The sequence below is a fragment of the Schistocerca nitens genome, chromosome 2 (genome assembly GCF_023898315.1).
Source record: "Schistocerca nitens isolate TAMUIC-IGC-003100 chromosome 2, iqSchNite1.1, whole genome shotgun sequence".
In the NCBI taxonomy this organism is placed as follows: domain Eukaryota; kingdom Metazoa; phylum Arthropoda; class Insecta; order Orthoptera; family Acrididae; genus Schistocerca; species Schistocerca nitens.
The window spans coordinates 944905943-944933719 of record NC_064615.1 but is presented as its reverse complement, the minus strand read 5'-3'; the positions used below and the strand labels follow the sequence as shown (position 1 = coordinate 944933719).

Genomic DNA, 27777 nt, shown 5'->3' with positions numbered 1-27777 from the left:
CAATAAATCTCAAAATTACCCATTATTATTGATTTTTTACAATTTTGATGTTACAATTAAAGTTTACAAAATGTAAAGAAACTGATGTTACAGCCAAATAAGGTATAAAATACAATATCAAATGACATAATTTTTTGTAGTAATACCTATGGTTTTCCACAAGAAAATCAATCTGAACATTAATTACAATAATATTACTTGTATTATTTTAGTTACATAACTTATTACAGTTTGGATTTGGTTACTAACATTCAGTGGCAGTACAGAACTCGCGCTTTATCCAATTACATACATAAAATGCAGAAATAAGGCCTCAAATTCCGGAAATTGAAAAGTTATGTGATGTAAACAATTGGTGGGTTTTGGGTTAATTAGAAATGTAATTACAAAGAATATTAATTACTGAGGAGGACGTAAAAATAGATAACAAATGAAAATACATCACTTGGTAATAACATTTAAGCTGTTTCTCAAGATAATGAGGTTTTCTGTGTTAACTCATTCATCAAGTGCAGTAGTGGTAATTAGAGGCGTTAGTTATTTATGCCAACATTTCCACAGCCTCTTAACATTTGTTGCTATATATTTATTACTTCAATTTCACAATTAGATATTTTATTTACCATTTGTACATAATTTTGTTAATGACAACAATCTATTGACGATTGAAGGCTGTATCATTATGCACCCATTCACCCCCCCCCCCCCCCTTGCAGCCACTCTTACAAGTATTACTTGTATGAATGGCTGCTAAATACCTACACACAATCAAAAAAACTTTTTTTCCTTAGCTGTCACTCCAGTCTCTGTTTCACATTGCACATCTTAAGGTATTGGCAGCTCACAATCATCAGTCCTTTTGTGCTGTCCATCTTGTGTCTGCAACCTCTCTTTTTTGGGCAGTCTCTACACTGCAATAGCACAATCCACTATTAATTTTACAGTTTTTTAATTTTTTACATTCAGGTCAGGTAAGGATGTTGGATACGGTTCTCTAGATAGGAACAAGGATGAACTCATTACTCAAAGTACTCGTGCAGGCTACAATTAAGGTCACATCAGGTATAAATATGTCAAAATCATTCACATATTATCCTATTCTATTAGCATATTTATAAACAAAATCACACAAAGATAAGCACATCTAAACTATAAAGATTTAGCTATATACAGAGCCAATAAACAAAAATAAATTATATACGGATCCTTTCTTTTTGATTAATATTCCAGTATATTCCACTATACAGTATATTTGATCCCCCAGATCTCATTTAACTCTTTATCATATCAAACATAAACTATCAGACTGTTCCTCATTACACCATCGTGTAATGATAAACTTTTCATAAAATGTCTTTTGTCACAGTGCAACTTGTCTATTTAGTAGCATGTGTACATCTTAGCATAGTCCATATGCACATCTCATAAAATCATGATGATGTCTGTAATTCTCAAAGAAGCACCCACAAATCAAGTACATGCTCTACAGAGTATAACTACAAAAATAGATCAATCACTGCTGTAGGAAAGTCAGATTTAGTATACAGTTCACATTTTCAAATTATTCCTCAAATAATGTCACTAAAAATTCATATTACATACAGAAAACTTATACTACAGAGACTGGATAGTATTTACAGTAAGAGATAACTTCATTACAGGTTTAAAGATGAGTAAAAGATGTAGCACCAGAAAACAAAAAGAAGAAAATAGAATGCTACATAGCTCGGAGACCTAGTGCTCGCCACACACTTGACACAAAGATGTGGTGTCCTGCTGAGGACTTTTACATCATTGCTTGTAGGGTTTCAGTTTAGTTATGTTATGTAAACCAAATAACCTTCCAGGCTTTGGATACACTAACCTGTATGCATTTGGTGTGGCATAGACTGAATTTTGAATGGACCAATATAGATGTCACAGAATGTCTTTAATTCATTGCTTATAGCTTTGGATTTTTCATGTGTTTTCACCAAGACCAGATCATCGATTTTAAAATTTGTAGGTTTCAATTTCTTATCATGTTTGTTTTTCCTCAGTTTCCCCTGTTGTTCCATTACTTTTCTGACTATTTCTTCTCTTTCCTGCAGACACATAACTTTACACACTGAGAATTCAATTAATTCATTGATCAGATTCGATAGTTTCTTGTGATACATTATTTCATATGGGCAAAACCCAGTAGATGAATGCTGTAAGCTGTTCAGTATATCTTCAAAGCTGTCTACATACTCTATCCAACTTACATGACTTTTGTTTCAATAAGTTCTAAATAATCTCCCTATTTGTCTCATGTAATGTGCATCTGGATTGCTTGATGGGTGATAAGCAGATATCAGAAAATGGTTTATGTTCTCATCCTCAATAAATGTTGTCCAAAGTTTAAAAGTAAATTGTGCTCCATTGTCAGAAAGTATGTTCTTTGGTTTTCCTATCTTTGTGAAATAGTCTCTCCTAATTTTCAAAATGGTGGTCTTACTTGTTGCTTTCTTTAATGAATACAGTAATGAATTTTGAAAAAGATCCACCATGACAAATATGTAACAAAATTCTCCTTTAGCCCTAGGCAATGATCCATAAAGATCAACTGATACAAGTTGTATTTGTTCTTTTGGCAAGTTGTTTTGCATATATCCTTTGCAGGTTTGATTACTAACTTTTATTCTCTGACACCTGCCACATGTAGATAATTACTTCCTCACTCTCCTGGACTTTATAACACTGCTCTACTTTCTCGTATCCTCTCTTACCCAGGTAACTTTTAACTAACTTCTAGTTGGAATCATGGTTCTGATATCTATGAATGTCATTACAAAATTTCCTGATTTCATTCTCATCTTTCACCTCTTTTAAATACATAATCTGTAATTCTCTTTCACACTCTCACACTCATCACTGTTTTTTTTTTTTTTGCCCCCACCTTGTCTTCCCATTGGCAATCTTGATAGAGCATCAGCAATTAGATTTTATTCACCTTTTATATACTTTACTGTATAGTTGAAATACTGGAGGAATAGTGCCCATTTGGTTATCCTGCTGTGATGCAAAGTACACTCTTGTATATAGATTAAAGCCTTATGGCCTGTGTATACTACTACTTGATGTCCTAATAAGTAATTCTTGAATTTGGTGAAAGCCCAATAGACTGCTAACAATTCTTTTTCAGCGACAATATATGCCTTCTATTGTGTTTGCAAAGTTCTACTGTCAAAAGCTATTGATCTGTGCTCTATCACACCATTTACAATCTTTTCTTGGAACAAATGATCTCGCAGTCTGTAGTCACTGCTGTCAGTCATAATGCAAAATGGCTATGTAAGATCAGGTCTGTATAACATTTTACACTTGCACATCTGTTTCTTGATGTTGTTGAATGCCTCCTGACAATCCTTGTCCCATACCCAGATGGTGTTCTTCTTCAACAAGCTATTCAAACATGGTGCATTTAAAGCTTGGTTGAAGACAAACTGACAGTAGTAGCCACAAACTCCATAGAATGATTTAAATTGTTTCTTAGTCTCGGGCACAGGAAATTTTGCAACAGCTTCAAGTTTTTCTTCATCAGGTGAGATTCCTTCTTCTGAGATGGTATTGCCTAAAAATTTGCGTTGTTTAATCCCAAATTTGCACCTCTCTAGTTTTAATGACATTCCTCCCTGTCTCAATCTGTAACACACTCCACCCATCAAACATAAATGTTCTCCCCAACTCTTTCCTGTTACAAGTATGTCATCAACATAAAGGACTAGTTTGCTTAAGAGTTCTTTTCCTAGAACAAAATCCAAAACTCGGATAAATCCTGCAACTGATACATTAAGGCCAAATGGTGCAACACAATAGCAATAACATCTTCCTCCATACAAAAATGTGGTATATTTCCTGGTCTCAATCTCCAATGGTACCTGACGGAAATCTGCTATTAAGTCTAAACTAGACATGTACTTCATATGTTCAAACTTATGTAATAACTTGTCTATGTTCTCAGGGTGATCAGTTTTCCTCTCAAGGTATTTGTTTAAATGTCCTGAATTGAGCACACATCTTGCTTTACCATCATGTTTGGAAACTACCACCAACCAGTTATTGTATGCACTATTGCACCTTTCCGTTACTTCCCAGTCTTCCACCTTTTGTAGTTCTTTCTCCACGACTTTTCTTTTTCAGATGGGTACTCCATATGGTTTGATGAAAAATGGTTAGTGAGGTTTTAGATTAAGCCTACATTCATAGTTTCTCACTTTTCCAGGTTTCTCACTAAACACGTCTTTGTATTCCCGTAACAAACCACCTAATTGATCTGTCTGTTCTTTATCTAGACTCTGCTTCCTTTAGTTTGGTGGCCATTAATTCAGCATACTTGTCTTCACTTCATTCTTCTTCATTGTCTTCCTCATTAAAGTCGATCTTTTCATTTACACATATCACTCTTATAATCTGACAATTGTTCTCTAGGCAATTTTGGATGATTGGTTCAGTCACATGTGTTACATCTGTCTTTGGGTTGGTAAGCTTTAACTTTTTGTTATTCCAGTCAACATCTGCATTTACTCCTTGTATCCAATTCATTCTGAACAAAATATTTTCATTGAGGTCAGGGACTACAAAACATCCTTGGTTATACTGTACATCATTAATGGTAAAAAATATTAAGGCTTGCCTGTTTACAACTCTGCTGTGCCTCCCAGTTGCTCCCTTAATTCTGCTTCCAATAACAGGATATTCTTCAAAGTCAGCACTATGTTTTATCTGGTCTCTAAATTTATCAGAAATGGCACAAACAAGACTACATGTGTCTAAGAGGCAAACTCCCTCATAATTTGCAACTTTTATACGTATATACGGGCAACCTAAAGCTTTTTCCTTCCTGCTTTCCTCATCTTCATGCAACAAATCATCCTCAATGTCTCTAAAGTCCAAGTCATTTACATGATTTTTGTCTGCACAATTTCTCTTACTTGTCTGTATTTTACTCAGAGCTACATCAGATGATTGCTTGCTGTCGTGTCCCTCTTTTACACACTGTCTATTTTTCCCAGAACTGATCTCACTGTAAGCCTGCTGACTGGTTACACCTTCCCAGTTGGAATGCAGTTCTTCGCAAATAATCTTGATGACCCTTTTTACTCTGTTATTGTCACTATAAGCCTTGTAAGTATTCCATAAAGTTTCTATCATCACACCTAATCATAATGGCTGTCCACATGTTCCTTATCTGATGATACCTTTCTAGTTTCCATTGGCACAATCTGGTTCTCATATTCTTCACAAATACTACTTACATCATCATCTTCACCATTAATTAGATCTTCTTTAACCTCCATATACACCATGCCATCTAATTCTTCATCTCATTCATCATTACTACTGACACTTTCACTATCAATATTACCACATGTGTTATCATTTCCAGTACTAGACACTTCTACAACATCTTCATAATGATCACCAGAATTGTTGATAAGTACACTAGTACAAGTATCATCCCTTAAGTGCTTAACAGGGATAGATTCATCCACCATTAATTTACTTAATCCAAACTCAACAAGATTATTATCAGAACCAACATCTTCTTTGCAAACTTCTTCACCACACTGATTATATAGATTTGAGATAGTTTCCTCCTCTAACAGAACCTCTTCAACATTCTTACAGATGCTATTACTTCTATCTTCAACACTTTCATTCATAGTTTTCCAGAATCTCCTGTCAAACTGTAATTTTCTAATTTGATGTGCTCTTCTTACATTAGTTCTGTCATTTCCACCCCAATATCTTCAATTACTCTGTCTTAAGTAATTATTTTTGATGTCTCTAGGCCGGTGGTGTCCAGCCTGAATTAGGTATTATTTCTCACCCCATACTGACAGGCTCCCAATGAGGTGTCCGTCAGTTTAAATTGCCTTGTCTTGATTGGTGATTATCTAATTGTCTGTTACTATTCTCTCAAGGTCTCTCCCTGTTGTCATATCGTCTGTTCCCATTCCCATTACTATGCTTGATCCATCTATTATCACTCCTATTGTAACCACTATTATCATTCTGATTTTCATTATCACTCCTGCCTTGGTTCCTGCTTTGATTCCATCCCCCAGATGGTTGATTGCCAAATCAGCCATTATTTAACCTCTCATTTCTCTCAAAGACTTATCTACATATCTCAAGAACTGATCTACAGAGTCATCTGGTCCATAAATCAACTCCCACTGTACTCTTTTTGGTAATCTCCTTTTTAAGGCATCTATTTGTATTAGTTCATCAAAAGATTTGTCTAAGCATACTAATTTCGGCAATTGGTTTTCACAAAAACACTTCAAGCTACCATCACCTTCCCTATACGTATGACCATTCAAAAATCAAACAATGGAAAATACGAGGGAAGGAAAGTTGATACTCCCCATATAGCAGATATGCTGAGCTGCGATAGGCACAACAAAAAGTTCACATAATCATAGCTTTCGGCCATTAAGGCCTTTGTCAGCAGTAGACACACATACACACATGCACACACACACACTCACGCAAGTGCAACTTGCACACACACATCTGCAGTCTCAGAGAGCTGCAACACTTCACTGTCCGCCACTCCCACCATACTATCCCTCACCCTCCCCCACCTCACTCTCCTCCTTACCCCCACCCAGTCGCCACTCCCATCGTGCACTGGTGATGCTGATCACAGTGTAGTTTCAGCTCTCTCAGACTGCAGATGTGTGTGCAAGTTGCGCTTGCGTGAGTGTGTTTGTGTGTGTGTGTGTATGTGTGTCTACTGCTGACAAAGTCCTTAATGGCTGAAAGCTATGATTGTGTGAACTTTTTATTGTGCCTGTCGCAGCTCAGCATCTCCACTATAGGGTGAGTAGCAACTTTCCTTTGACCATTCAAAAACTTACTTTTAATCCTAGCTTGCTGATATTCTGACCAAAACTTATTTAAGAACTTGCTTTCAGATTCATCACATGACATGGTAGAATTTACATTCCAATTGGCCCATGAGATTGCTTCACCATCCAAAAATCACTTAACAAATTTAATCTTAACATTTTCTGTCATGTCATTACTAAAATTATCTTGACACTGCTGCAAAAAATCAATGGGATGCAATTTCCCATCTCCTGGAAAGCATTTTAAAGATACACCACCCCATACACAATTAATATTGCTGACAAAATTTCTTTGAGCTACACCCTCTTGTAATTCTACAAATTTCTTACTTAAATCTACTACATTATTTTCACACAAATCAATTTTTTCATCACACTTCAGTTCTACATTACTTATTTGATTGTAAATGTCTATAAGTTTTAGCTCAGAGTTCCTTTTGTAAGTTTCTACTTTTTTTCTTCTAAGATTCTCCTATTCTGAACAATCTCTATGTTAAGTTTAGAATTTTCTACTTCTACATGTTTGTCTAGTTCTTCAAATCTCTCCTCATTTTTGGACAACTCTTGTGTGAAATTAGTTTCTAATACATCAACCCGTTCCTCCACTGCTCCTACACGAGTATTGAGTTCACCCTGTCCTGTCTCAACAGTAATTTTTAGTGTTGCCAAACTCTCCTAGATTTCCTTTATCTGATTGGTATGTTCAGTACAGTATTCTTTAATTCCGCCATTTGTTCACTTAATTCCTGTCCTAACTGTTGATTTTGCTAACTCAACTGTCGACCATGCTGACCAATATCCTGCCTAATCTGTCCCATCTGTCGTTTTGTTTCTTTCATATGCTGCATTAATAACATTAACAAATTACCTAGGCCTACTTTTCCCTGTGTAATTGGAGTACTCATGGCAACATTTTCACTGGAACCCTCTCCACCAAAACTTTGATCTACACTTGGATTATTGCTGGACGATAGTTCACTGATACTTGATCCTAGGTCCAAAGTGTTTTCTGCAGATTCACAGCTTACAGGTTTTTCCTCACTCATTTTTATATTTTCATTGTCACCCATAGTAAATTGCAAAATTAAAAACTTCCCACATGAATGGTTGTCACTGTCACAGAACTATTTAAAAAAAACTGTTACTAATCTGATGGTTGACAATACTGTCTGAGAATTTGGTCCTTTTTATCCACACCAACTATTCCCATGTAGTAACATCCATTCATTCTGTGCGTCCCTAACAAATTTTTCAAAACAAGTTTTGCTTGGCAGTCATCTTACATTCACCTGGAACAGTCACTTGTTAAACATAGGTCCACATTTCAAGCGTCAATCCCAGCTCAATTCCACCAAAAGTAACATTCCCCTCAGATTGTTAACATGTAACTTAAATTTTGTTTGCATGGGATTCATTAATGATTGAAAACAAAAATTTCAAGCTTCACAAAACTACACACTCCACACGTAAACAAAACACTCTCTGACTGACTTTCTTGCAGCATCGCTTTATATAAAATTTTAACAATAAATCTCAAAATTACCCATTATTATTGATTTTTTACAATTTTGATGTTACAATTAAAGTTTACAAAATGTAAAGAAACTGATGTTACAGCCAAATAAGGTATAAAATACAATATCAAATGACATAATTTTTTGTAGTAATACCTGTGGTTTTCCACGAGAAAATCAATCTGAACTTTAATTACAATAATGTTACTTGTATTATTTTAGTTACATAACTTATTACAGTTTGGATTTGGTTACTAACATTCAGTGGCAGTACAGAACTCACACTTTATCCAATTACATACATACAATGCACAAATAAGGCCTCAAATTCTGGAAATCGATAAGCTGTGTGGTGTAAACAATTGGAGGGTTAATTAGAAATGTAATTACAAAGAATATTGATTACTGAGGAGGGCATAAAAATAGATAACAAATGAAAATACATTGCTTTAAGCTGTTTCTCAAAATAATGAGGTTTTCTGTGTTAACTCATTCATCAAGTGCAGTTGTGGTAATTAGAGGCATTAGTTATTTATGCCAACATTTCCACAGCCTCTTAACATTTGTTGCTATATATTTATTACTTCAATTTCACAATTAGATATTTTATTTACCATTTGTACATAATTTTGTTAATGACAACAATCTATTGACAATTACGACAATATGCGTCCTTCCAGAATATTCTATATCTTTTCACAAAAGTATTCAGTGTTTTAGCAAATTGGATAGGTCGATACCTATAAAGATACACATACAAGACCTTAGGAGGCACAGTATTGTCTGATAACTACCCAGATGCATATAAAAAGGAGGTATCAGTCACTTCATTATAATCTTGGGGATGGCTGTATCATTATAATTGCTTGCTGTGAACTGGATTGTGTCTGGTGTTTGGGTGAGGGCATGGTGTGGACCAGTTGCATGCCTGGTCACTAACGCGAGTGTGGAACCAACACAGCTGTGGTTGTGGCAGCTTCCCTGTGTGAAGAATGTTATTGTTTGTCAAGGGCATGGTAGGCTATCTGGCCAAAGGTGCCCAGCCCCATTGGTGTAGTTTAGTAGTGTCGCTCTCATGAGTGTATGGAGCCACTGAGTTCATATTGGCTACTACCAGCTGCTGGCAGCATAGCAGGCTAGGAATATACTAATAGTGGTCATTGTTGTCTAGTACATTTATGTACTGTTGCTGCTGCATGACAGAAAAAGGCTGTCAGTTAGAGCAAATCAGCATTCCATCATCCCTTGTTTGTGTGAGATCACTGCCATCTGCATTTGTGGCAGCAGTTTGAGGAACCTATAGCATCCAAAGCAAAATGTCTCGTTTGAGAGACAGGGAGACAGATGTATGGAGATGTGTGCAAAGCTGAGATGGTGTTCTGTTGCCCAGCGTGTCCTCATAAATTACCTGTTGCAACTGCTGCTCTGGTGTCATTTTCAGCTGGTGGAGCAGTACCTTTTTGGCAGTGTCAGAGTTGCCATCAGCCAGAGGTGCTAGTGTAACATCACAGATGATGTGGGCACGCTCCCTTATTTCTCTCAATGGGGTGATATACATGGAAGTGTCATCAAAGATGCTGGGGCTTTCTAGGATGAAGTCAATAGTTGTGAAACTCGTTGCCACGCATTTTGGTTAGAATGTCAATAGCTGAGGATGAAAACTTTGTTGTATACATGATCCATAAAAATTTTTGTTGTTGATGTGCTGGTTTGCGTGGTCTGAGAGGGGGGCAGGGGGAGGGAGACAGTTGCAGATGGAACCCATGGGACCATGCGTATCGCAGATGGAAACCTGAGAATCTTCTCACATGGGTCTGCTGGCTGAGCACTGCTTGACATTAAGAATGAATCTAGCTGTGTTGCACTCAACTCAGAAGTACAGGTAAAATCACGTGAGTTGCTGCTATGGAGACCTGGAATAGTTGGTGGAATATTGACTTGTTGCTGTGAGAGAGCATTGAAGTCATCACAAAAATCAATGAGGAGGTTGGAAGCCATTGCACATGTGCATCATTGTTGTAGTCCATAGTATGGAACAACAGCATATCACTTGCACATTTCACATGTACTGAAGGCTGATCTGGTTAATGAGAAACATTATACAAAGGATCATGACAATCAGTTTCTTGTACCTGTTATTCATTAGAGTCACAGTTATGTGATGGCTCCATTGTTTAAGTGAAGGCAATGCGGAGAAGTGCACTGATTAAGTTGTACTAGCATACCTGCTATTCATGAGAGTCACAGTTATGTGATGGCTCCGTTGTTTAGGTGAAGGCAATGAGGAGAAGTGCACTGATTAAGTTGTACCAGGTGCTGTTTGCTGTAAGGTCACTACTGGAGAATTCCTGGTCAGAATCCATGTAATGAAATGCAGAGAGCAAATGGCTGGAATTCACACACACTTTATTGCTTAACATGGAGATACAACAAGATCCATGTACACAATACAATGGCATACAGCAGACTGTAAGTATCAGATATGCTTTTCTCATAGGATCTCAACCACTGACCAAAGAGTCTTATTATCTCACACTTTTCAGTTTTCATCAGAAATTCAAAAGTCACAGCAGTTGGCAACATGGGAAAAACAAATAGTGTGCAGGGGGGAGGGGGGGGAGGGGGGGTACAACAACTGGTCACATGGTCAAAATAAACAGTGTTGCTCAACAGGTGGTTGACATCAAGTATGCTGAGGGTATCAACAGGACAGAAATGGCATGAGCAGCACTGAAACGGACATACAAACCATGACAACATGTAATAATACTGAGTCAGGTAAAAACATACAGATGTATTTGGTATTGGATAGTAGTTACACAGATCATGTTGTTAATAATGAAAACCATTGTTCTGGGTGTATTAACTTAAAAGAGCCTGTGAATGCAAAAATTGCAGATGGTAAAGTTTTGCAAACTACAAAAATTGGGAATATAATTAGTTATTTTCCAGTTTATTATGAAATTATTTCAACTGAAATGACGTGTATATTACACAGACATGGAGAGAAAGTTGACTGACTTTTTTAAAGTGATAAAAAAACATAAAATTGTTAGCTACATGCGACATCTCAAATTTTTTTGGGTAAGACTGTAAATTACTTGCAATTGCTTTGAAAGAAGATGAGCTGAACAAAAAGACACGCAGATTTTATTGAAGAGAGATTAATGTAAATAGTATGAGCAGTAAGGATAGTATGTCATAAGAGAAATGGCATCATACTCTTGGACATTTAAATTTTAACAATTTGAATATGTTGTGTAAACATCAGTTAGCAGATGGACTGCTAATAAATTCAGAATGAGACTTTACGAAGTGTAAAGTTTGTATCAAAATTGCCTTTGTATCAAATTTGCCTTCCAAAATGGACCTGGCTCAGCTCACAGTTCTTATGCAGAAAGATACTACCTCACTTTTGTTGATGATTGTTTTGTGGAATATGTTAATGAAACTGAAAATTTAAATTGTAAAACTACTAAGAAATTCAGAAGTCATGAAGGGAAGAAATATTTAAATTCAGATATTTATCAGCTTATAAGGCAGAAAGAATCATTTTACAATAATATAAAAAGGACAGTTGCTACTCACCATGTAGTGGAGATGCTGAGTCGCAGATAAGCACAACAAAAAGACTGTCACAAATAAGGCTTTCGGCCATTAAGGCCTTTGTCAACAATAGGCACACACACACACACACACACACACACACACACACACACACACACACACACACACAAACCTGCTGTCTCAGGCAACTGAAACCACAGTGGTTTCAGTTGCCTGAGACTGTAGTTGTGTGTGTGAGTTGTGTTTGAGCTTGCGCACACACATCTGTGTGTGTGTGTGTGTGTGTGTGTGTGTGTGTGTGTGTGTGTGTGTGTGTCTACGTCTAATTGTTGATGAAGGCCTTCATGGTCAAAAGCTTTATTTGTGACAGTCTTTTTGTTGTGCCTATCTGCGACTCAGCATCTCCGCTAGATGGTGTGTAGCAACTATCCTTTTTACAATACTGTTACATTGTATCCTGGATTTTCCATTGAAAGAATCATTTTAAATGGGTGTCCTCCTTATGTATATGGATTGTATGGAACATCTGAAAGATAAAACATGTTGATCATGGGTATATTGATAATGGATATGTCATGACGCCTGTTATCTGAAGTAATAGTAATATGATAACTAGTTTGTGCAGCTGCTTATCTTAAAAACAGAACTTTAATTAGCACTATTGAAAGGAAAACTCCATATCTGATATTGTTTGGGAAGAAACCTAATGTTAAACATTTAAAATTGTATGGAATTAGGTTTTTGTACATGCACCAGAAAAACAGAGAAAGTAAAAGATGGATTGCAAAGCAGATATTGGAATTTTAACAGGCTACAGTGAAGTTGGATACAGAGTACTGATGAACAATAAAGTTATCATTACCACACTTGTTGATACTGTGGAAGCGAGCATCATGTGTATTGAAGTGTTGGGACTCTAATTTGGGGAGTGAACATTTTAGTGATTCTGAGTGCAAAAGCTTCAGACACTTGTAAAGCAAGATTATTTGTAAGGGGCTTTCAACAAAGAGAAATTGTGGATGATATTTATTCACCAGTTGCTACAACTCAAACACTGAAACTTTTGTTGTCACACTGTTATCAAATGGCTCTGAGCACTATGGGACTTAACATCTATGGTCATCAGTCCCCTAGAACTTAGAACTACTTAAACCTAACTAACCTAAGGACAGCACACAACACCCAGCCATCACGAGGCAGAGAAAATCCCTGACCCCGCCGGGAATCGAACCCGGGAACCCGAGCGTGGGAAGCGAGAACGCTACCGCACGACCACGAGATGCGGGCACACTGTTATCAAAAGTGCTTAGTTGTAGCACAAATGTATGAACAGATTGCATTTCTAAATGCTAAAATTTTCTCAGAAATTTATGTAAAGCAACCTCCAGGATACGAGAACAAAACAGGCACTGTTTGTAAGATATTTAAGGCATTAAATGGTTTCAGAGAAAGTCAGAGATTGGTATGATTGTTTTGATGAGCTTTCAAAAAGTCTAGGTTTTAAAAGATGTAAATAGTAAATATGAAAGGAGTGAAAGAGGAAGCCACCTGGCAGAATTTTGCATGGAGCATAATTTAGTCACCAGTAACACTTGGTTTTAGAATCACAAAAGAAGGTTGTACACGTGGAAGAGACCTGTAGACACTGGAAGGTTTCAGATTGATTATGTAGTTATAAGGCAGAGATTTAGGAACCAGATTTTAAATTGTAAGACATTTCCAGGGGCAGATGTGAACTCTGGCCACAATTTGTTGGTTATGTACAGTAGATTAAAAGTGAAGAAATTAGAAAAAGGTAGCAAATTAAAGAGTTGGGACCTGGATAAGTTGAAAGACCCAGAGGTTGTTGAGAGTTTCAGAGGGAGCATTAGACAATGTTGACTAGAACAGGGGAAAGGAATACAGTAGAATATGAATGGATAGTTTTAAGAGATGAAATAGTGAAGGCAGCAGAGGATCAAATAGGTAAGTAGATAAGGTCTTGTAGAAATCCTTGGATAACACAGGAGATGTTTAATTTAACTGATGAAAGGAGAAAATATAAAAATGCACCAAACGAAGCAGGCGAAAGGGAAAACAAACAACTAAAAAATTAGAGTGACAGGGAGTGCAAAATGGTTAAGCAGGAATGGCTAGAGGACAATTGTAAGATTTAAAAGCATACATCATTAGGAGAGAAGTAAAGATGGATGAAAATGTTTGTATGGGCACATGACAGCAAGGTCTTTAGCGCCCGTGTGGAAACAGATTGAGATGAGTGTCAGTAAAATACACAAAACAGGAAGATAAAACAGCATGTAAAACACAGGTAACAAAAGCTGGAAAACAATGGTTGTACCCACACAGAAGCACGGAATGAAGTGCTGCATCAGTTGTTGTTGTTGTGGTCTTCAGTCCTGAGACTGGTTTGATGCAGCTCTCCATGCTACTCTACCCTGTGCAAGCTTCTTCATCTCCCAGTACCTACTGCAACCTACATCCTTCTGAATCTGCTTAGTGTATTGATCTCTTGGTCTCCCTCTACGATTTTTACCCTCCACGCTGCCCTCCAATGCTAAATTTGTGAGCCCTTGATGCCTCAAAACATGTCCTACCAACCGATCCCTTCTTCTAGTCAAGTTGTGCCACAAACTTCTCTTCTCCCCAATCCTATTCAATACCTCCTCATTAGTTACGTGATCTACCCACCTTATCTTCAGCATTCTTCTGTAGCACCACATTTCGAAAGCTTCTATTCTCTTCTTGTCCAAACTGGTTATCGTCCATGTTTCACTTCCATACATGGCTACACTCCATACAAATACTTTCAGAAACGACTTCCTGACACTTAAATCTATTCTCGATGTTAACAAATTTCTCTTCTTCAGAAACGATTTCCTTGCCATTGCCAGTCTACATTTTATACCCTCTCTACTTCGACCATCATCAGTTATTTTACTCCCTAAATAGCAAAACTCCTTTACTACTTTAAGTGTCTCATTTCCTAATCTAATCCTCTCAGCATCACCCGATTTAATTTGGCTACATTCCATTATCCTCGTTTTGCTTTTGTTGATGTTCATCTTATATCCTCCTTTCAAGACACTGTCCATTCCGTTCAACTGCTCTTCCAAGTCCTTTGCTGTCTCTGACAGAATTACAATGTCATCGGCGAACCTCAAAGTTTTTACTTCTTCTCCATGAATTTTAATACCTACTCCAAATTTTTCTTTTGTTTCCTTTACTGCTTGCTCAATATACAGATTGAATAACATCGGGGAGAGGCTACAAACCTGTCTCACTCCTTTCCCAACCACTGCTTCCCTTTCATGCCCCTCGACTCTTATAACTGCCATCTGGTTTCTGTACAAATTGTAAATGGCCTTTCGCTCCCTGTATTTTACCCCTGCCACCTTCAGAATTTGAAAGAGAGTATTCCAGTTAACGTTGTCAAAAGCTTTCTCTAAGTCTACAAATGCTAGAAACGTAGGTTTGCCTTTTCTTAATCTTTCTTCTAAGATAAGTCGTAAGGTTAGTATTGCCTCACGTGTTCCAACATTTCTACGGAATCCAAACTGATCTTCCCCAAGGTCCGCTTCTACCAGTCTTTCCATTCGTCTGTAAAGAATTCGCGTTAGTATTTTGCAGCTGTGACTTATTAAACTGATAGTTCGGTAATTTTCACATCTGTCAACACCTGCTTTCTTTGGTATTGGAATTATTATATTCTTCTTGAAGTCTGTGGGTATTTCGCCTGTCTCATACATCTTGCTCACCAGATGGTAGAGTTTTGTCATGACTGGCTCTCCCAAGGTCATCAGTAGTTCTAATGGAATGTTGTCTACTCCCGGGGCCTTGTTTCGACTCAGGTCTTTCAGTGCTCTGTCAAACTCTTCACGCAGTATCTTATCTCCCATTTCATCTTCATCTACATCCTCTTCCATTTCCATAATATTGTCCTCAAGTACATCGCCCTTGTATAAACCCTCTATATACTCTTTCCACCTTTCTGTCTTCCCTTCTTTGCTTAGAACTGGGTTGCCATCTGAGCTCTTGATATTCATACAAGTGGTTCTCTTCTCTCCAAAGGTCTCTTTAATTTTCCTGTAGGCAGTATCTATCTTACCCCTAGTGAGATAAGCCTCTACATCCTTACATTTGTCCTCTAGCCATCCCTGCTTAGCCATTTTGCACTTTCTGTCGATCTCATTTTTGAGACGTTTGTATTCCCTTTTGCCTGCTTCATTTACTGCATTTTTATATTTTCTCCTTTCATCAATTAAATTCAATATTTCTTCTGTTACCCAAGGATTTCTATTAGCCCTCGTCTTTTTACCTACTTGATCCTCTGCTGCCTTCACTACTTCATCCCTCAGAGCTACCCATTCTTCTTCTACTGTATTTCTTTCCCCCATTCCTGTCAATTGTTCCCTTATGCTCTCCCTGAAACTCTCTACAACCTCTGGTTCTTTCAGTTTATCCAGGTCCCATCTCCTTAAATTCCCACCTTTTTGCAGTTTCTTCAGTTTCAATCTGCAGTTCATAACCAATAGATTGTGGTCAGAATCCACATCTGCCCCTGGAAATGTCTTACAATTTAAAACCTGGTTCCTAAATCTCTGTCTTACCATTATATAATCTATCTGATACCTATTAGTATCTCCAGGATTCTTCCAGGTATACAACCTTCTTTTATGATTCTTGAACCAAGTGTTAGCTATGATTAAGTTGTGCTCTGTGCAAAATTCTACAAGGCGGCTTCCTCTTTCATTTCTTCCCCCCAATCCATATTCACCTACTATGTTTCCTTCTCTCCCTTTTCCTACTGATGAATTCCAGTCACCCATGACTATTAAATTTTCATCTCCCTTCACTACCTGAATAATTTCTTTTATCTCGTCATACATTTCATCAATTTCTTCATCATCTGCAGAGCTAGTTGGCATATAAACTTGTACTACTGTAGTAGGCATGGGCTTTGTGTCTATCTTGGCCACAATAATGCGTTCACTATGCTGTTTGTACACTCCTGGAAATGGAAAAAAGAACACATTGACACCGGTGTGTCAGACCCACCATACTTGCTCCGGACACTGCGAGAGGGCTGTACAAGCAATGATCACACGCACGGCACAGCGGACACACCAGGAACCGCGGTGTTGGCCGTCGAATGGCGCTAGCTGTGCAGCATTTGTGCACCGCCGCCGTCAGTGTCAGCCAGTTTGCCGTGGCATACAGAGCTCCATCGCAGTCTTTAACACTGGTAGCATGCCGCGACAGCGTGGACGTGAACCGTATGTGCAGTTGACGGACTTTGAGCGAGGGCGTATAGTGGGCATGCGGGAGGCCGGGTGGACGTACCGCCGAATTGCTCAACACGTGGGGCGTGAGGTCTCCACAGTACATCGATGTTGTCGCCAGTGGTCGGCGGAAGGTGCACGTGCCCGTCGACCTGGGATCGGACCGCAGCGATGCACGGATGCACACCAAGACCGTAGGATCCTACGCAGTGCCGTAGGGGACCGCACCGCCACTTCCCAGCATATTAGGGACACTGTTGCTCCTGGGGTATCGGCGAGGACCATTCGCAACCGTCTCCATGAAGCTGGGCTACGGTCCCGCACACCGTTAGGCCGTCTTCCGCTCACGCCCCAACATCGTGCAGCCCGCCTCCAGTGGTGTCGCGACAGGCGTGAATGGAGGGACGAATGGAGATGTGTCGTCTTCAGCGATGAGAGTCGCTTCTGCCTTGGTGCCAATGATGGTCATATGCGTGTTTGGCACCGTGCAGGTGAGAGCCACAATCAGGACTGCATACGACCGAGGCACACAGGGCCAACACCCGGCATCATGGTGTGGGGAGCGATCTCCTACACTGGCCGTACACCACTGGTGATCGTCGAGGGGACACTGAATAGTGCACGGTACATCCAAACCGTCATCGAACCCATCGTTCTACCATTCCTAGACCGGCAAGGGAACTTGCTGTTCCAACAGGACAATGCACGTCCGCATGTATCCCGTGCCACCCAACGTGCTCTAGAAGGTGTAAGTCAACTACCCTGGCCAGCAAGATCTCCGGATCTGTCCCCCATTGAGCATGTTTGGGACTGGATGAAGCGTCGTCTCACGCGGTCTGCACGTCCAGCACGAACGCTGGTCCAACTGAGGCGCCAGGTGGAAATAGCATGGCAAGCCGTTCCACAGGACTACATCCAGCATCTCTACGATCGTCTCCATGGGAGAATAGCAGCCTGCATTGCTGCGAAAGGTGGATATACACTGTACTAGTGCCGACATTGTGCATGCTCTGTTGCCTGTGTCTATGTGCCTGTGGTTCTGTCAGTGTGATCATGTGATGTATCTGACCCCAGGAATGTGTCAATAAAGTTTCCCCTTCCTGGGACAATGAATTCACGGTGTTCTTATTTCAATTTCCAGGAGTGTAGTAGCTAACCTGCACTCCTATTTGTTTATTCATTATTAAACCTACTCCTGCATTACCCCTATTTGATTTTGTATTTATAACCCTGTAATCACCTGACCAAAAGTCTTGTTCCTCCTGCCACCGAACTTCACTAATTCCCACTATATCTAACTTTAACCTATCCATTTCCCTTTTTAAATTTTCTAACCTACCTGCCCGATTAAGGGATCTGACATTCCACGCTCCGATCCGTAGAATGCCAGTTTTCTTTCTCCTGATAACGACGTCCTCTTGAGTAGTCCCCGCCCAGAGATCCGAATGGGGGACTATTTTACCTCCGGAATATTTTACCCAAGAGGACACCATCATCATTTAATCATACTGCATCAGTAGTGAAACATTAATGACACAGGGAGAAAGTGGTATAAGGAGCTAAAACAATATAGCACATGGATGTGGCTGCCTGCTAGAAGGTAAAGAGGAACCAGCCACTCTGCAACACATTAAAACCTGTAGCCTAAAACTTTAGGCCAGAGTCCAGACACATCAGCTAAAATAGAGAGCATCAGCTAAAATAAAGGGCATATCCCCACCAATATTTGCTTCTGCCCTTGCATCATGGAATAAAATACACTCCATTAAAATATGGCAGATAAAGATGTGCATGCCACAAGCATCACAAAACAGAGGATAAACAGAGGATTCTCTTGCCATAGTAAAAAGCTATGTGTGAGAGGGCAGTGCCCAATTCAAAGATGCATGAGTGTCACTTCATTCTACCTGACCAACTGGCATGAGGAACACTACAGCTGGGTTGTTGGCTAAACCAACTGCAGCTTATTGGCCATCACCGCCAGCCATTCCTCATCTCACAACTGCATGCACTTCCTGTGTAGTGCAGAAATGACAGCCTGCAAGGGAATAGGACACTGTGCCACATTCTGTCCTCTGCAGGCCTCCTGGGCAGCCCAATTGGCCTACTCATTGCCCCATATCCCTACATGACCTAGCACCCAGCCTCTGCACAGAGACTTGGTATGGGATTTGTTCTGAATGCCCCAGTGGCCAACTGAATCCCTTCACGGTGCACCATGTCCAACATCTATAAATAAGACCCATACACCGTACACCCATAATTGAGCCGAGGTTGCACAAATACCCTGTAAAACCAAAGCAGACTAGTCCTGTCAGCTCCCCACGTACTGGGGCTAAGACATTTTAATATACTGAGAGCCTTAAGCAATTGTTTCTTCAGGTGCTTAAGATGTGGCAACCATATAGTTGCAGTCAAATATGAGGTCCAGAAACTTAATTGTGTCTTAAAAGTTAAAAACAGTGACCCTCATCCTCACCTCAGAAAAGTTTAAAATGGAATGAGAACAGCTAAAAAGAACACACATAGACTTCTTGGTTGAAAACTTAAAACCACTTTTCTATGCCCATCCATTCAAATGTCGAAGAGTTAGTTGCAACTGATGTGTTGTCGTTGCAAGGCTGGAAGAAGAGCAAAACACTGAGAAGTCATCCACAAACAAAGAACACTGGACAGGACTTTGCACTACTGACGTAATGCTATTAATTGCTATAGCAAAGACAGTTACACTTAAAACATTACCTTGAGGGACACCATTCTCCTGCTCAAAGTGATCAGATAGGACGTCACCAACTCGGTATCAAAAATACTGTGGTGAGGGAAAGGACGAAATAAAAATGGGAAGACTACCACAAAAATCCCATTTATGAAGCTGTTCAAGGATAAGATTCCTCCAAGTACTATCATAGGCCTCCTCGATGTCAAAAAATATACTTAAAAGATGATGCCAGCATGGAAAGCCTGTTACATTGCTGCCTCCAGGAGGCCAGGTTATCAAAGGTGGAGCGATATCTCCTGAACCCATCCTTTCCCAGAAATTCTCCTGAGGATCTCCCATACAACAGAATGGGATGATTAATGGTGTTCAGGAACTGCTGCCATGATCACTTCTTCCTGACTCGAATAATCTGGCGACACTTTGCCCTCACCCCCCAAAAGGCTGCAAGATTTTCCACAGTTGGCCAATGCATGAACCTGCACAGAGCCGTAGGTCTAGTCCTTATTGCAGATGGCATCCATCACTCCACCAAGGGACAGGTAGCCTCTTCTGTTGTCCTGTGGACTGTGGAAGGGATGCGGCAGCGGCGTGGTGGATCATATTGGTAATATGATCCACCCATATCTCGACATTAGCACAATGTTCAAACTGGGCTAGCATCCAATCTGCCCTATGGAGCACCCTTCGTGGCAGTTTCCTTTTGGGTTCCACCCTATCTGGCAAGTGGATCCAGACTGGGAAGTGATCACTGCCGTGCAAGTCAGCAACAACTTCCCGTTGAGCCATGTGAGCAAGGGCTGGAGAGAAAAGCGAGAGATCGATGGCAAAGAATGACCCAGTTACAGTGCAGAAGTGCCTGCTCTGTCCCGTATTTAGCAAATATGCACATGACAATGTGAGAAGCCTCTCAACTGCTCTATCCCTGGGACAGGTAGTTGCAGACCCCCAAAGCACATTTGTGCATTAAAATCACCACAGTGGATCAAGGGGTGGGTGAGGTATGTAAGAAGATCATTTAGAGCCTCTTCATCGAGCACATCATATGGCAGCAGGTAAAGGCAACATATTGTCAATGGATGACACAATGGCACTGATATGGCAACTGCTTGTAAAGTCATTGTAAGGGAGAGAGGTGAGGAGCGGTAGTCAGTACTGATAAAATACCTACTCCTCCTCTAGCTCTCTCCCCGCTCAGATCTTCCTTTTTGTGGAGTACATAGCCCCAAAGCTCAGTGGTATATGACATATGGAAATTACTCTCCTGGAGATGGAGACACAGACACAGTGGTCTACCCTCAGATAGTAGACAAAGTTCCTCCACATACATCCTGAACCCCTGCAAATTTCACTGAAGTATGGGATTCACTGTTCTAAGCAAAGAAGGGAAAGCAGAAAGGTGGAAGGAGTATATAGAGGGTTTATACAAGGGCGATGTTCTTGAGGACAATATAATTGAAATGGTAGAGAATGTAGATAAAGATGAAATGGGAGATATGATACTGCATGAAGAGTTTGACAGAGCACTGAAAGACCTCAGTCAAAACAAGGCCCCGGGAGTAGACAACATTCCATTAGAACTACTGACAGCCTTAGGAGAGCCAGGCCTAACAAAACTCTACCATCTGGTGAGCAAGATATATGAGACAGGCGAAATATCCTCAGACTTCAAGAAGAATGTAATAATTCCAATCCCAAAGAAAGCAGGTGTTGACAGATGTGAAAATTACCAAACTATCAGTTTAATAAGCCACTGCTGCAAAATACTAACACGAATTCTTTACAGACGAATTGAAAAACTGGTAGAAGCCGACCTCGGGGAAGATCAGTTTGGATTCCGTAGAAATGTTGGAAGACATGAGACAATACTGACCTTACGACTTATCTTAGAAGAAAGATTAAGGAAAGGCTAACCTACATTCCTAGCATTTGTAGACTTAGAGATAGCTTTTGACAATGTTGACTGGAATACTCTCTTTCAAATTCTAAAGGTGGCAGGGTTAAAATACAGGGAGCGGAAGGCTATTTACAATTTGTACAGAAACCAGATGGCAGTTATAAGAGTCGAGGGGCATCAAAGGGGAAGCAGTGGTTGGCAATGGAGTGATACAGGGTTGTAGCCTCTCCCCGATGTTATTCAGTCTGTATATTGAGCAAACAGTAAAGGAAACAAAAGAAAAATTTGGAGTAGGAATTAAAATCCATGGAGAAGAAACAAAAACTTTGAGGTTCGCCGATGACATTGTAATTCTGTCAGAGACAGCAAAGGACCTGGTAGAGCAGCTGAACGGAATGGACATGGTCTTGAAAGGAAGATATAAGATGAAGATCAACAAAAGCAAAACGAGAATAATGGAATATAGTCGGATTAAATCAGGTGATGCTGAGGGAATTTGATTAGGAAATGAGACACTTAAACTAGTAGATGAGGTTTGCTATTTGGGCAGTAAAATAATTGATGGTGGCCAAAGAAGAGAGGATGTGTAATGTATACTGGCGATGGCAAAAAACTCATTTCTGAAGAAAAGTTTGTTAACATTGAATATAGATTTAAGTGTTAATTGTTACAATGATACTCACTTTAAGTTTGCTTTGTAAGTACTGAAATATTTATATTAAACAAAAGTTTGAAGTTAAAATATAGAAAGACAGAAAATAGTGATCTCTTAAATTGTTTTGTAGATGTGGATCAGGCAGGTGATTGAGTAGATTGTAAATTTAGATCAGGTTATGTAACTAGATCATTTAGAAATTTAATATTTTGCAAATCTAAGAAACTGTTAAGTTTTACTAAGTATGTGGCATTGTCAGAATCTGTCACTGAGATTAGGTTAACTCTGGATATTTTGTATCTTTTTGATGCAAAGTGTGATGAACCTGTTAGAAGCATATGAAGGTAGTACATGAAGTCAGTATTGCCAGATTTGGTAACTTTACTAAAAGTTCAAAGTATATTCAGATACACAACCATTTTGTAAATGACTGTTATATGAGTGGAGTTATACTCATGTGTAAAATAGATCCAGAAAACAATGTAGTAGATATTTTTACCAAATCTTGGAGCAAGGTAAAGCCTGTAAAACTTCGAGACTTGTCAAATATAATTTTATTGCGATAAAAATGTATGGAGGTAGGTCTGTTGGAATGTAGTATATTTATAGATGTCAGCAACATGCAGAAATTTCTCAACAATGAGTGTCCATGTGCAAACTGCAGTCAGCCAGTTCTATGCCATAAATGTGTTAACAGAGTAAAGATATAAGTACATTGTATTTATATTGGTGGTAATAAATATTCTTAACAATGTCCTTTTAAGAAAATAATTAAGTGATGTTAAAAATTATTAAGTGATGTTAAAAAGTGATTATTAAGTGATGTTAAAAATACATTTCTTTTGATCATCTTTATTAACTTCTCCACTTACTGAATAATGAGTATAAATGAAAGAATATTTACACAGAAGTAACAAAAAATTGAAAAGTATCAATGCAAAACTAAAAGGAAATATAGGAATTAAAAACTAAATTACGAATATAAAACACACCAATGTATCATGTTCTATATTATTTGTGTATGTCATATTCTCCTGTAGTATACAACAATGTTAGTGTGTTACAAACTGTGTTGACAGGCTGGTCTGGCAGGCAGCTGCAGCTGTTGTACCTGGATGAGACACCGCCATTGTGCAGCTGGACGCGTGGGCGCCGCTGCTCGGATGCCGACAACTGTGCCATGCTGTGCTGTGGCCGTGGCTTCCACACCGTACGCAGGCCCCTAGCACACAAGTGTCGATGCCATTGGCTGCATGAGCGGCTGTTGTGTGACTGGTGCCGCCACAGCCGCACCTACTACATCTGCGAGTAATCATCTGTCACAATGGTGCATCTCCAAAACTGTTTTGCGTGTGTGTGTGTGTGTGCCAAAAGCACCTGTGTCAAAATTTCTGTTCCACTGACGGAACCTCATTGTAAAGCCATTGTATGTGAAATCAGTGCCTCTAAATACAAAGAGGATGATCAATTAATGATCCATATCAGCATGCCTTCTTTCATACATTGTAAAGAATGAACAGTGCTGAGGCTTCAGATATCTTCTGATGGCTACACATTTAAATATTTGTCTGTTTCTTCCAAGTTGTAACAAACAGATAGTGATGCTATATGGTACTGATTAAAATAAAATTCCTATTTCGTGTGCAGAACATATATTGCTCAGCAAAAGAGACATAAAATTAGCGCATTAATAACAAGTTTTAACAATATAAGATACCACATCAGCAGCTAACCAGTCACATAATGTGTGATGCAAATGTCAGCTGTATATCTAGCACATTGCATACTGATCTGGCTGTACAATTTTTGCATAGCCAAGTAATTCTCAGTTCCAGGGAAGGGCTGGGCCAGGCATTATCCTATCAATCACATCTGTGTTACTTTCTGTAACTCTGCTCACTTGCAGCAGTTTATCTGACCAAAAACAAAATAAAGAAAAGAGAGAGAAATCTGTGTTCACCAAGAAGGTGATCTTCAGTAATTATTAATTTATGAAAGGTGTACTGCAGCTGTGATAACTACAGATATGAAGAAATGAATAGAGCTGTCTTCCACGTGTAATCCAAAGATGGTCACAGTTTTTCATGTAGTGTTTGTCATCGCTGAACTATAATAGAACTCATAAGAAATCTGCAAATGAAAGTGTACACATTGTCTTTATTGAGAAACAGAAACATGCAACTTTTTATACTTCTTGGCAATGCCATGACACACTGTCACAGCTTCTATTCTAGGTGTCCAGATTTTTCAGCTGACTCACTCCAATTTTAAGAAAGAGGACATTTATACTTTATTTCCTTTGTTTGTCTAGACAAAAGTATGCCATTTACTACATTAATAAGGCTTATAACAATATTATGAAAAGGAAAGTTGCTACTCACCATATAGCGGAGATGCTGAGTTGCAGATGGGCACAACAAAAAGACTGTCACAAATAAGCTGTTGACCAGCAAAGCCTTCAAGGCCTTCATCAAAAATAGATCACACACACACACGTAAATGCAACTCACACACACGTAACTGCAGTCTCTGGCAACTGAAGCCACACTCGGTTGCCAGAGACTGCAGTCATGTGTGTGTGAATTGCATTTGCATAAAAGTGTGTGTCTTTCATGTATTTTTGATGAAAGCCTTGCTGGCCAAAAGCTTATTTGTGACAGTCTTTTTGTTGTGCCAGCTGCAACTCAGCATCTCTGCTATTTGGTGAATAGCAACTTTCCTTTTCATAATATTGTAATGTTCCATCCTGGATTTTCCATTGATGAATTTTCTGACATAAATTTCGACAAAGACTGCAAAGGAAGATGACAAAGACTGATGAAATCAAGACTGTAGTTCCTGATTTTATATTTTACATTATTTGTTTATGATGAATTTCTGAAATGAAAGTAATAAACGTTATCACTTTTGCAGTGACTTTTATTTCTGTATATGCTTAATTGGAATGTTATGCAATCTCAGACTTAAAGCACAAGTACATGGAACATTCATGCAGGCCAGCACAAAAAAAGCATTATTTCAAAAGCTAATCATGTTTTGGTTTCTTTGTCATGTAATGTTGTTTACTTGTAGTTTGCCTCACAGGAGGGTTGTTGTCTGTTATCCTCCATTTAACTTATTTTTAGTACTACATGTACCTTTTCATTTATCTGATTTTGTATTCTTGGCAAAACATTGTAACTGTTATACAAAAATGTACTTGTGCATTTCTTTAGTGAATGTGCATTTTATATGACTTAGGATTCTTGTTCCAGTGCCACTTTCTAACGTCTCATTACGGTAGAATGCTACCAAGCAAATAACCTGCAAATTGTGCTCTTATATGCCAAAGAATGTAACTGACATGTTAAATATGTTCTCTCATAAGAAAACTATACAATTATCAGTACACCAGCCTAGATGTCAGAACTAATAGTTTCTTCTTCGAGAAGGAGAGCGATCCCATGAACCTTGTTGCTGTGGGGGGTGGGGGGAATTCTGTGTGAAAGTAATTGGACTTACATGGGAATTAATTAAAGCTTTACCTCTTGTCTCACTGGGGTAGGATTCTTCATAGCATGAAATATCTGGATGTTCATTAGTGCTAAGACTAAAAGACTATAAAAATTTGTTAAAGGAAATTATTCCCATTTCTCATTATAAATGTCACAAACTTTTCATATGTTATTATTCACATCTTATAACTGACTACACAATTCATATTTTATTTCCAGTACTTGACTACTCCATACATTTTTCAGCCTGTCTTTTAATTTACCAATTTTGTTATTATTTTCTCTTAACACAATTAATTACTGTATGTCCCTCAGCAAATATTCCATTCCCCTTCGATTCAATCCAAAATTATCCCTCCCCATTATTTTTTATCCTAGTTCAGAATTTGTTTTTATAATATGTGAATACATTAACAGACAGAAATTTAAAAAATTCAACTTGCCTTCATTTTCACATGACACAGTATAAGACATAGAATAAAGTTCCAGCACTTATTTTTCTGATTTCTCCTGAGCCATTAAACACTCCAGTCACTGCCCATCATGTTCCAGCAATACCATTTAGAAAGAGACCCTTCAGAGATATGGAACAAGACAAGTTATACATTAGAGCAGGCAGAAGTTACCCCTGTTATTGTATAGTATACTACTCAAACTGATAATCAAGGCAATTGCTGCTAGTTTACTTTACACATGAATGTATGCAAAAAAAACAACTGCTTTGAAAACAAACATTGATCATCCTTCTATACTACTCAGCTGTTGTTATCCAACATTCACACAAAGCATTTTCTTTTTACACAAACCACTATTAACTGTCTATATATCGGCAAACTCAGGTTCTTACTGATACAAACATTAGAGGCACAAACACACAACACTTAGTAAAAACAATGTGACATCCATATTTTATGCTCATATTTTCAGTATTTTGCACTCCAAAACATCTCTCTGGCAAGATAATGTATTAATTTATCTGAAAACCATTAAAAATTCTGTATGGAAATAATGGAAAAAATCCCAGGGTGGAAAATAGTGTGTGTGTGTGGGGGGGGGTTCGATTTAGAAAAAGTGTTTTCTTGTCTGAAAACTTAAATTTTTAGCTTTTTTTTTAAATTGTGTCCATCTGTCACTTAGTGCCTCCTCTGTGTGGTGAGTAGAAATCTATCTTTTTCATAAAAATACCACATTAATATGTAAAAAGTATATACAATCCCAGCTGACAAAAAGTCCATATCCATTAACGCAAAATTGAGGCACTACAACACTGTCATACTTCCGGAGGCACTGAATGCATCTGAAACAACACAAATAGGTGGGCAAACTAAAATCAAAGAAATAGAGAAACAAGAAAGGAAAATTCTCAGGAAAAGTTTTGGCCCGATACAAGAACAAGGAGTCGGGAAGAAGAGACCAACATCAGAATTATATAAATACACAGACAAGATTACGGATACAATAAGGAAAAGAAGAATGCAGTTCTATGGACATATCCACAGGATGAATGAAAACAGAATTTCAAAGTGAATTCTTGAAGTCATCAACTCAGGTTGGGGAAAAACAAAATGGATAACAGAAGTAGAAGAGGACCTCAGACAAGCACACATAACAGTAAACGATGCAGAAAATAGAACTGAATTCAGGAACATCATCAAAAAACATAAATTTGACACCACAACACAGAGGAGACCAGGATGCAAATGGACAGCGGAGCGAAAGAAACAACACAGTGAACACATGAAGAAAATTTGGGCTCAGAAAAAACAAAAACAAT

The 27777-nt window shown here is 38.7% G+C and overlaps 1 long non-coding RNA gene across 1 annotated transcript; it reads right to left on the bottom strand.

The window, feature by feature from the left end:
• Positions 1-660: 660 nt before the first annotated feature.
• Positions 661-24957, bottom strand: LOC126234727 (uncharacterized). The gene is made up of 3 exons (XR_007544766.1): positions 24891-24957; positions 23621-23811; positions 661-911 (listed from the first exon to the last, which is right to left on the bottom strand). It is a non-coding gene; the product is annotated as an uncharacterized LOC126234727 (long non-coding RNA).
• Positions 24958-27777: the final 2820 nt, after the last annotated feature.